Source organism: Schistocerca nitens, chromosome 4 (genome assembly GCF_023898315.1).
Source record: "Schistocerca nitens isolate TAMUIC-IGC-003100 chromosome 4, iqSchNite1.1, whole genome shotgun sequence".
NCBI lineage: Eukaryota > Metazoa > Arthropoda > Insecta > Orthoptera > Acrididae > Schistocerca > Schistocerca nitens.
In genome coordinates this window covers 47,319,559-47,332,225 of record NC_064617.1, presented here as the reverse complement: position 1 = coordinate 47,332,225, position 12,667 = coordinate 47,319,559, and positions in this window count along the sequence as shown.

The window sequence follows — 12,667 nt, the reverse complement described above, 5'->3', positions numbered from 1 at the left end:
TTATGACGACAGTGTGTTTATTCATGACAATGACAATAGATACAGAGACGCGATGGAGGATATAATTAATAGCGAAGAATTAATTAATGAAAAGGTTAAGAAAGCTGAAGTGCCAGATGACGTTGCAAGAGAAGAGCTGCACCACATTTTGACTTCACATGCTACAGTGTTTAGTCATCACACAGGAACTATACAAGGCTTACAATATTTATTTAAAGTAAAAGAACACACACCATTTCGCGGGAAAACGTACGCTATTCCTTTGGCTTACAGAGACAAGGTTAAGAATGAACTTCAATACATGTTAGATCAGGGCATTATTGAGCCAGCAGTCAGCCCTTATACCAGCCCATTACACGTTGTTCTTAAAAAGGATGGGTCAATTCGTTTGGTTCTGGATTCCAGACAGATAAATAATATTATTATTCCTGAAACTGACCGTCCACAAAATTTAGATGAACTTCTTCAACATTTCCATGGAATTAAAGTTTTATCCACGATTGATATGCGCGCAAGTTTTTGGCAAATAGAACTCCACCCTGATTGTAGAAAATATACTGCTTTTTTAGCCTTTGGTAACTGTTACCAGTTTCGGAAATTACCATTTGGACTTACTGTATCTTCTGCAGCATTCATTCGTAGCTTAAATGAAATTTTACCTGATTATCTTCGTGACAATATTACTTCATATGTTGACGACATTCTTATTGCTAAACGTTCTTGGAGTGAGCACAACAAAATGTTGGATTCATTGTTACGTATTTTTGCACGAGTTGGCATGACAGTGAACTTGGAAAAATCTGAATTTGGTCGTTCTCAGGTGAAATTTCTCGGTCACATTATTTCTACAGAAGGTATTCTCCCTGATCCAGAGAAACTAGACGCTATTCGTAATTATGCTGTTCCTTCCACAAAACGTGATGTTCGTAGTTTCCTTGGTGTTTGTAATTTTCTTAGACGTTTTGTTAGATTGGACAATTTGGCCACACCTCGTTTATGTGAATTATCTGGAAAAAATTCTAATTGGTGTTGGGATGAGGAAGCTCAGTCAGAATTTGAACAACTTCGTGATGCTTTAGTTGCTGCCCCACTTCTTTCACATCCGGATTTATCTAAAGATTTTTGTTTGGCGACGGACTCATGATACAAAGGCCTAGGTGCACATTTATTTCAAGAGATAGAAGAAAACGGCGTTGTAGTACAGAAGACTATTGCATTTGGAAGTCGTGTTCTCTCTAAATCCGAAAAGAATTATTCGATTACGGAACTTGAAGCTTTGGCTGTTGTTTGGGCTTTCACAAAATTTCGCACATTTTTGTGTGGCAGACATACTAAGGTTTACACCGATCATCGAGCTCTGGAATTTCTTATGTCAACAAAATTAACTCACGGCAGATTGTCACGATGGGCGTTGTACCTACAGGAATTTGATTTTCGTATTGTTTGCATACAGGGATCTTCAAATATTGTTGCTGATGCTTTATCACGTGCACCTATGGGTTTGAAACAAAGTGCTGAAGAGGACGGCAAAGAAAACCATTATTGTTTGATGTACATTCAAGGTGTTGCGTTTGAGAACTTTATTTCGTCTTCGCTCCAGGACATCGCTAAGGAGCAAAATAAGGATCCAATCTGGAAGGACATTAAGGAGAAGTGGAGGAGAAAGGAAAGCGTAGCGATTAGACAGCATTATTTAGTTCGCAATGACATTCTTTTCAAACGAAAATCGGTCGACAACTCTGTTTGGTTAGTTTGTATTCCTGATGAGTGGGTCAATAAATTGATTTGTTACACACATTTTAGTTATGCGCACTTTGGTCCCAGAAAATGTTTTCATAAATTGCGAGAAAATTGTTACTTCAGTAATATGGAAAAACGTATTCGATCTGTTCTTGCCAAATGCAAATTATGTCAAAGGGCTAAGCCGCCAACAATTTCTCACAGAGCACCGTTGTTTCCTATCATTCCAGCGAAATTAAAGGAGATGGCTGCAGTCGATTTGTTCGGTCCAGTGGTTCGTTCTACTAATGGTTTTGCGTACATTTTCGTAGCAGTGGAGTTGACATCAAAATATGTGTGTTTTACACCTTTACGCAAAGCAACAGCTCGTTCAGTATCTAACGCTTTCATCAAACATTTTCTTAAAGAAGTTGGTCATGTTGATAAGGTTATATCAGATAATGGATCACAGTTTCGCTCTAAAATTTGGCTTCGTACTCTACGGCGTCGGAAGATTAAACCAATTTTCATTTCACTTTTTCACCCTCAATCTAATGCTTCAGAGAGATGGATGAAGGAAATCAATAAATTGTGCCGTCTTTATTGTCATCAGAATCACAGAACGTGGGATCAGTATCTTCATATTTTTCAAAACATTCTGAATGAACTTCCTAATGACTCGACTTCTTTACCGCCTCTATTGATATTAAAAAATAAAGTACCAACAAATTGCATTTCTGAAATCGTTCCTTTTCCGCCTTCACGGAAACTGCGGCATTCTGAAGTTGTCAACCTGGCTCTACGAAATATTGCATCTGCGGCTGCAAGAAGAGAGAAATCAGCTAAACGTCCTGGTCGTTTAAAAATCTTGTCAGTTGGTCAAAAGGTATTAATTAAGTCCCACCGTTTGTCTCATAAAGGAAAAGGCTTGTGTCGCAAATTTTTTCTGCTTTATAACGGTCCGTATAGAGTTCGCAAAATTATTCATGATAACACTGTTGAAGTAGAAACTCTTAAATCTCGGCGCTCTAAAGGAATACATCATATATCGAACGTAAAAATTTTTGTGGAATGACATACTTTAGAGAAACTAACAGCTACATGTAAACATGCGGAGAATACAAGGATACCGCGCCGTGTTCCGGCGGCGGCGCGTACTCAAAGCAACAGTCAGTCTGCGCGCCGCACGAGGCAGTCGTTGACCGCAAACAATGAATTCCTACGTCACGCGCCTACAGCTGATCGAGCGCTCAGTGCGAATGCACTGACAGACGTAAACAAATACACAGTCTAATTTCTCGGATTAAATTCAGTATAAAGCTATGGTGACCTCATAAATTATGTTATTAACGTTCAGTATTTTTCAGGATACGGTTGTATAAAGTATTTAAGACCTTCAGGTAAATTCTGTGCGTGTCCGACGTTAAGACGACTTGCTTTGGAGAAAATTTTCAGGAAGAATGTCATTTCGAAGAAGAAAGTAATAGACAAAAAAAAGGTAACAGTTAATTGAGTTTATTTTTCAGGTAACATAATTCCACTTAGGTACGTACTTTAGACGTAATTTGCTGCTCGCGATTACGTGACTCATACTTTGTGCTAAATTTTATGTTCTATGAATTTACTTGTGAAGCGACGTGCTTGTGTACATTTACTGATTTTGACAATTATTGATTAATGAACAGTGTTATTACTTGTGTATATTATGCATCGCTTGGCTGCTATGCTTTTTCACTGATGTCATATTTTTTTTATTATGTGCCTGCTGTGCTTATTTATTTAAATTATAATTGTCACCTGATTAGTTGTGCTGTTATGTATGTAGGTTACACTTTGTGATTTATCTGCTTGCGCCTTCATGTGTACTTATTAAGATTACATATGAACATTTATTTGCTTATGTCGATGTGATGCTAATGACCTGTTTATTGTGTAAGGCATGTTTGCTGCTGTGCGTATGGATTGCATATTTACACATTTCTGTTTTGTTGTCATAACTACTCTTCAATTTAGTATATAGAAATGCTGATATACTGTGTACGAACATAGAGTTTAGGTTACACTGTGGTATTAATTATAGATTGTTCGCTTGGCAGAGCCTCGTTGTAAGAATTGTGCTGCATCCACTTGTTGACATTCTGTTCTCTACTGGTATATTTACTCGCTATTGCATGTTTTGCTTACGCTCAGTGCCTTATATTTTTAAGATAAGAAAATGAACTGCAGTAATTCGACATAAACGACATTAGTACAAGAAACTTCATAGAAGTCACATGAGCTGGAGGTTTTATGAAAGCTGTATAAATGTATGCTAATAGGAAGGAAGCTAACGACATGACATACCAAAACTAGGTTTAGACCATTGACAGTTATTACACTGCGTTTTCCGTGAGCAATTGAAATAGGAAGTGCCACTTGACACAAAAAATACTCCACATGTTTGCTTCTGCTATGATTCTTGAAGTGGTGTACACACTGTGAAATATTATGATCATTCACACTCCGTAATCGTACTTAATTACTGAGAGTTATTCGAACTAAGTCTGTTAGAGGTCATGTATGCATTTCTTTTATTTAATGATGGACAAGGAACCAAAATGTATCTTATAATTTATAATGAGTAGAAAATTTGGGTCAGATGGATTACACAGAGGTTGTGTGTGGACACTGTGTCTTCGGATTGCATGGGATGCTGAATTGAAGTTGCACTAGGATTTTGTCTGTACTTGTTCGAGGAGACTGACTAGAGGAAAGAGTTGTTATGGAAGTGAAATGATATTGGTGCTGAGGTTTATATGTATAGACGTATTATTGAGGTATTGAGATTATGTGAAGTTGATGATTATTCGAGTTTTGTGGACAAGAGGTAAGGTAAATGAGGTATTATTGAAGTTAAGTGATGATTATTGGAGTTTTGGTGGATAAGAGGTAAAGTAAGTGAGGAGCATATTTTTTTTTTTTTTTGTTGGTCCATATGGAACAAGGAGGATGAAGATGGCAGACTAGAACACTCAAGTAGAAAGAAGATTGCCTACACACACACTTTGTCAAATCGCTAAGCAGTATATACTTTTTTTTTGAGAGAGGAAGTATTTGCATATATTGGCTCACTGACAGTTGTTCAGCAACAGTACATTTTGATCTGGCTTGGCAAACATTGGTCTTGACATGATGACTATGACGTTGACTAACTATTATTGACTGTTATACATTGCTGCCACTACTATTTGATACACATGATGAACATAAAATTTTGACAGAATTGCATTTACACAGTTAACACTATTCAATTACACAGTAGCACTAATGTGGATGAAAGATGAGTGAGTGTGTTTTGTGTGTTTTCCGTTTATAATCCCAGAGAAGTGATCCCAACCTATCTCCTAAATATTATTTCACTTGTTTGTTGTGGCTTGCACTGACACCCATAAATATTATAGGTTAACTGTTATTGTGTACTGTAATAGTTAATGTGACAATTACCTGATATCATTTGTGTGTTTATTATGATTTGTATGTTTAGTGTAAGAGCATTGATAATAATTTGTTAAAGAAATTGTATGTGCATTCAAACTATTATTCATGACTGAACTGTCTCAGTAGTTATGGTGAATAGTATGGACTGTTACTTGCACTTTTTCTACATGATTGGTGCTACAAGGATATGTTTAATTTCTGCTGATGAACTGTGTGATCAGTGATTGTAAAAAAAATTATGGACTGTTACTTGTACCTTTTCTACAATATTGGTGCCACTAGGACATGTTTAATTTCTGCTTATAAACTCTGATGAACAGTGTGATCAGTGACAGTGTATTTTATTGAACTGCTTCTGCTGAGAAATGTGACTTGTTGCTGTGTGTACCTGCTCAACATTGCTGGGTACCACTGATGGACTGTTTCTACTGAAAAGATGTCACCTGTTGCTGTGTGTACCTACTCAACATTGCTGGGTACCACTGATGGACTGTTTCTACTGAAAAGATGTCACCTGTTGCTGTGTGTACCTGCTCAACATTGCTGGGTGCCACTGATGGACTGCTTCTACTGAAATGGTATTACTTGTTGATGTCTGCACCTGCTCAACATTGCTGGGTGCCACTGATGGATTGCTTCTACTGAAATGAAGTCACCTGTTGCTGTGTGCACCTGATCAACATTGCTGGTGCCACTAATGGACTGCTTCTACTGAAATGGTGTTACTTGTTGGTGTCTGCACCTACTCAACATTGCTGGGTGCCACTGATGGACTGTTTCTACTGAAAAGATGTCACCTGTTGATGTCTGCACCTGCTCAACATTGCTGGGTGCCACTGATGGATTGCTTCTACTGAAATGAAGTCACCTGTTGCTGTGTGCACCTGATCAACATTGCTGGTGCCACTAATGGACTGCTTCTACTGAAATGATGTTACTTGTTGGTGTCTGCACCTACTCAACATTGCTGGGTGCCACTGATGGACTGCTTCTACTGAAAAGATGTCACCTGTTGATGTCTGCACCTGCTCAACATTGCTGGGTGCCACTGACGGATTGCTTCTACTGAAATGAAGTCACCTGTTGCTGTGTGCACCTGATCAACATTGCTGGTGCCACTAATGGACTGCTTCTACTGAAATGGTGTTACTTGTTGGTGTCTGCACCTACTCAACATTGATGGGTGCCACTGATGGATTGCTTCTACTGAAATGAAGTCACCTGTTGCTGTGTGCACCTGATCAACATTGCGGGTGCCACTGATGGACTGCTTCTATTGAAAAAATGTTACTTATTGGTATTTGCACCTGTTGACCATTGCTGGGTGCTACTGCTGGAACTGTCAACTGCTTATTCTTGGGCTATGGAAAGCGTTTATGTGAATATTTGTATAAACTGATTTTTTGTGTATTACTGTTTGTGAAAAGCTATGAGACTCTTACCTGCACATATTCGTCATTGCTGACGCTATTGATTGAACTGTTTAACCACATAATACTTGTGTAAACTTATGTAAAGTCACATGTATGAAAGAATTTGTATTGCTTACTGTATTCTATATAATAGGTTATTGAAAGGTCAGTGCAAAGCCAAAATTTTATCTAGTTATATGATATTTATGTATTAATATTATCTTTTATTTTTGTCTATATTTTTTTGACGAATTTGGTGGTATTTTCACCACCAATGCTGGCAAAAATACCATCAAATTCTAGCCGTGGAGGAAGGGCATATGAAAGGTGGCTACACTGAGCCACAGCGCCAGAGATCGCTAGAGAGCATTGTTCCGCCGCCTCCACTGGCTCAGTCATTATTGAGATGTGCTAGAAGGCAGTGCTTGGGGAGAGCTCGTAGTAGTCAGTTCGTGTTGAGATGTGCTTGCTGAGATGTGATACTGAAAAGTTCTTGTTGAGATGTGGTAATAGCGAGTCGGTGTGGAGATATATTGTAATGATTAGAGTGATTTTGGTCAATATATGAAGGTAACGAAACTTGATTTATTTTTCATTATTTCCATGTTTTAAATAATGCGTCATTACAGGTTCAGTCAACAAAGCATCTGGCTTGTGTTCTTGTATTAGAGTGTAATTCTGGTTTTCTTGAGTAATTATGGTATTTTTATTTTCTTTAATTAATTCAGTATAAATGATATTTAAAATTTCTTGTGTTATTGAAGAAGAACCGTGCCAGATGCGTACGTTGAGTCATACTTCCACACACAGAACAGTTACACTTGTGCTTTGGTTTCGTAGGTTTTTATAGTTGCTGGGGACTTAATTAATTAATTGTGTTAATGAAAATTTTCATTTCATTCTTTGTTGTTGTTCTATGCAGTCAGATAGCGTAATAATAACAGTCAGGGCCAACCGTTTACGAGACTTGCGTAATCGAACAGTACAGCGACTGAAAATTAAAATTATTTCCATTACATTTAATTAAGCCCCCATGCAATACATTGGAAGCGTGTATTCGTAACCGCCATACTGGCGTATCACCCGGCGTAATGGTATGGGGTGCCATTGGTTACACGTCTCGGTCACCTCTTGTTCGCGTTGACGGCACTTTGAACACTGGGCGATACATTTCAGATGTGTTACGACCCGTGGCTCTACCCTTCATTCGATCCCTGCGAAACCCTACGTTTCAGCAGGATAATGCACGACCGCATGTTGCAGCTCCTGTACGGGCCTTTCTGCATACAAAAAATGTTCGACTGCTGCCCTGGCCAGCACATTCACCAGATCTCTCACCAATTGAAAACGTCTGGTCAATGGTGGCCGAGCAACTGGCTCGTCACAATACGCCAGTCACTACTCTTGATGAACTGTGGTATCGTGTTGAAGCTGCATGGGCAGCTGTACCTGTACACGCAATCCAAGCTCTCTTCGACTCAATGCCCAGGCGTATCAGGGCCGTTATTGCGGCCAGAGGTGGTTGTTCCGGGTACTGATTTCTCAGGATCTATGCACCCAAATTGCGTGAAAATGTAATCACATGTCAGTTCTAGTAGAATATATTTGTCCAATGAATACCCGTTTATCATCTGCATTTCTTTTTGGTGTAGCAATTTTAATAGCCAGTAGTGTAGTTAATATGGTGTGCGGTAATTTTTACTACGAGAGACAATCTCTAATTCTTTCAGGAGGTCCGTTTTTATACCTTGGGTCTGCAATGTGTATGCTGCGTTCGCAGGTTCGAATCCTGCCTCGGGATGGATGTGTGTGATGTACTTAGGTTAGTTAGGTTTAAGTAGTTCTAAGTTCTAGATGACTGATGACCTCAGATGTTAAGTCCCATAGTTCTCAGAGCCATTTGAACCATTTTTTGCAATGTGTAGGATATGGAGGTTTGTTTTGATGTTTGTAACAGAATGACAGATCTGTGCTAGGTGGGCTGCAACACTAGATTTACTTACATTTTTTAAACGTGGTGCATCTGTGTGTTCTTTCTATCGAATTTCGAAGTTTCTGCCTGTTTGTCCTAAGTAGTAGCCGGAGGAGCTATCGCAGATTAATTTATATACGATGTCTGCTAAAAAAAAATAAAATAAAAAAAAATTAAAAAAATCTGGAACATTCGTAATTTCGCGCGAATGGTATGTTGGAGCGAAATACTGTTGGATCCCAGTACACGCCTGTGTTTAATGTGTAACTGCCGGAAGTTTCATTGTTGTATGTCTCTTTGTTATCGTTCAGTTCTGTATCGTGTAGAACGTGGAGTTGCACAGTTTGCAAATTTCGAGATGGCAGAGCTATAGGAGCAACGCGTCTGCACTAAGTTTTCCGTCAATCTCATGGAAAGCTTTACAACAACAAAAAAATGAGTAGTTAGGCCGTACTCAGTGTTAGGAATAGTTCACACGGTTTAAAAGTGGCGATATAGAAGCTGAAGGTGACCCTCGTTCTGGACGTCCTTCTACGTCTACCGACGACGCTCATTTCAGGAACACCAACGAAATTCTGCGTGACAGTCGAAGACTGTCGGAGGGATTGCAGAAGAATGAAACGTTTCAGTGGGATCATGTCATGAAATCCTGACACAGCATTTTGGAATGCATCGTGCTGCCGGCAAGTTCGTCCCACGGCGCGACTCTTGCACGAAAAATGAAATCACTGTTCTGCGTCATCCTTCGTACTCTCGTATATCAGACGTGTGGATAGGTGGTTTGCCTGTTTTAGTGTTATGTACTATTTTTTCATATTTTGTTGTTTGTGCGATAACTGATATTCACTTTGTGTAGTTTAAACAGAATACTGTATGCACCAACAACCAACCAACGGATTCTAATAACTGTAAAGTGCAACAAAACCGATCTCATAATTTGAATAATTCTAGCTACAGTCAGTGCTTCCATGTTTCGTATACTACACAAATTGCCACATCGGCACTAACCCCACAGTGCTGCAAACAGTCAATAAGCATGTACCATCTGATGATAAATCGCTAGGCGGCTCGAAATCCGTAATGTTATAATAAAAATTGAAGAACAAAACCAAAAGCGACTGGTTGCAATAATTTCAGGAAACCTTTATTCATCACAGTCGCAGTGATCCTCATCTACGACGGATAAAAGTTTCTAAACTTTTATTCATTAATGTAATAAAGTTAACTAGTATTTCTAGTTTTCTAGTTTGATGAGCCTTCCTGTCAGAGCAATCAAAGAATCCGCAGTTGCTGACAGACGAAATTATTTTCTCTCGATCTGTTTAAAAATTTCCAATTGATCTCCTCAGTTTGTCGCTCTGACGGAATCGGAGCTGCTAGTTTACTTGCAGCATTCGTGTAAAACTACTGACGGTCGGAAAGCCGATATTTGATTGGGCTACAAAAATCAGCTCTGTCCTTACAAGTAAACTTAGCTAAAATCGCTTTAGGCTGAACGCGGTGACTGAGCCGTCGGCGTTCCTGCTTCGGACGTAAGGCGCGTACATGAACTGGGCGTCAGGCGGGCTTTAGGCGCCCGCCCCCCACGCTTCCGAACGTCGAGCGAGGCGCTCCTCCGGTAACTGCCCCGCGCGCCGCCGCCTCGCTTACTGCTACGCCTCTCCTTCGGCGTCAGCATTTCTCTCGATTCGCGACTTTCCAATTACTGTCTCCGGCCCGCGCGGGCACCGTCCGTCGTCCGCTCGTTATTTTTCGCTCGCGTCTCCGATTTCTCGACGGAGCAGAGGAGCGCCCTGGTCTACGTTTACAGACGCTGATTCATTTCTCTTTATAATGATACTTTACGCTCTCTCCGAAGCAGCGCTATTCGCCGTCCTCTCATCCCGAGAGGCTACTTCTTGCGTTAAGTTGCTGCAAAGCAATTAAAGAAGAAGTTTGTCGATTCCTCGAGAAGTTCGCTCGAGCACATTTCACAGAAGCTAATTTATACCGGAGAAACGATTACTCTGAGTTGCAAAGAAATCATAATGACGAATGAATTTCGTTACTTCCTCAGCTACATTTGCGGATACGCCACCACGAAATTACAGTATACCATCTATAGTTGGCGCGTTAATCAACTCTCAAAGTGAGTATAATGAACCGGCATTTTCAGAGTCAAGAGAAATCGCTACCCGTGTCGTATATGTGTCAGTATCGGAATTAATTTCTGTTTTACCGAGCGAGGTGGTGCAGTGGTCAGCATACTAGAATCGCATTCGGGAGGACGACTGTTCAAACCCGCGTCCGGCCATCATGATTTAGGTTTTCCGTGATTTCCCTAAATCGCTTCAGGCAAATTCCGGGATGGTTCTTTTGAAAGGGCACGGCCGGTTTCTTTCTCCATCCTTCCCTAATTCGATGGGACCGATGACCTAGCTGTTTGGTCCACTCCCCAAATCAACCAACCAACTTCTGTTTTGTTGTGTGTAAATGGTCTCATTTCAAATCATAACGATGTAGAAATAACTCGAGCAATGAGAACCACAAAGGCCTAAAACACAACACCGTCGATTTTGAGATTGTAGTCATATATAACATGCTCCTGAGATCTGTTGATCTTATGGTGAGTCAGGTTTATCTGTGCTATAGGCCCACATTCTATACATGAACCTTCACTGAAAGCTGTCTAGCGATTTCTCTGACATTTAGTTCCATATTGGCCTGATGACTGTGTGCTTGAACCCCATAGGATTCTCACCGCTTCAGTTCTTCTTGTCAAGTCTACTGGAGATAATTCAACAACAGGAAAGATAAATGGATGGTTTTAAGAAACTTTTAATTTTTTTCCCGAAGCTGTGCGAGCACTAGACGTGGATAAACCGTAATCATATGTTTCTCTACTGCAGAAGAACTGATCTCCATCCCCCTCTCCCCGTTAACAGCAAATCAACGAACAAAACGTAGTTCAAAAGATGTCTGTGTGTGCGCTTCAGCACTTAATACAACGGAATATCCGTCTGAAGGGCAAATATGGTTTACGTTTATTCCGCTAGAGACACTGAAAATCGCCCTACGGTTCTAGCCGGCTACAAGAGTCTTATTTGGCATTTAGTCGTACTGCAGTGAGGGTCACATATCTCATCGTGCTCATTTACTTAACAAAACTTGCTTCCTTTCCAGACCCAAACCTCTTCAGAAGCGTATTTCCCAGCTAAGAGCAAATATTCAGCCGCCTCATAGACTGATGTTTCTGAACTCACACTGTTGTGGCTGTTTAAGTTACTTTACGTTACATTTTTAGTTACCCGACTACGCTGCAGGTTCATTTATATTTTAGTGACTTTGCTTAGGGGAATTTGGAATGAATATCTTCGTTCGTAACATTATAACTACTAAATCATTATTAAGTGCGGTTTCAATTCGTTTTAGTGAGTTCTCTTCCTATAAAATCATAATTTTACTCTTTCGATATATTGTCTGTACGTAGGTTCTTACTTTATACACTATTAATTTTTATTTAATTTATTATGGCTCATTCATTTTTCCATTGTTTCTTCGTTGTTTGCTTGTTTGTCAAGAGAGGTAGCTACTTTTCTATAACTGCCTTCATTAGTTACGTTCAAGAAGGAAATTCCTAACAGGCTGTTTTCTTGAGACTGCAGTTTTTGGAGAAATACCTGAAAATGTGTCTAAAAGAAGCAGACGAATCATTCAGATGATGGAGCAGACCTTGGCTCTGTAATTGACTACGGTGACTCATACGTTCCCGCCGAAAATGATCTGTCAGTTGTAGTACACGGCACTGGCTCACTGGCTCAGAAATATCCGAAAACGAGCTGCACCAGAAAATTTTGTATGAAGAGAACGTAACAAGCCTGTCAGCACCACCAAACTGAGAAAGTGAGCAATCTCAATTCTGATGATAATGTGCCAGATAAGATAAACGCGGAATGTGACCCTCCAGATACACCACACGTTCCAAATTCCTCTGTTCACTTTATCTCAGAACTACCGAAATGACTCTGTTAATTATTTCTGTATAAGTAAAATACAAGACAGATAAAACTGTGTTTGAGGCTGATGAATTTTCTTTGTGAAATTGAAT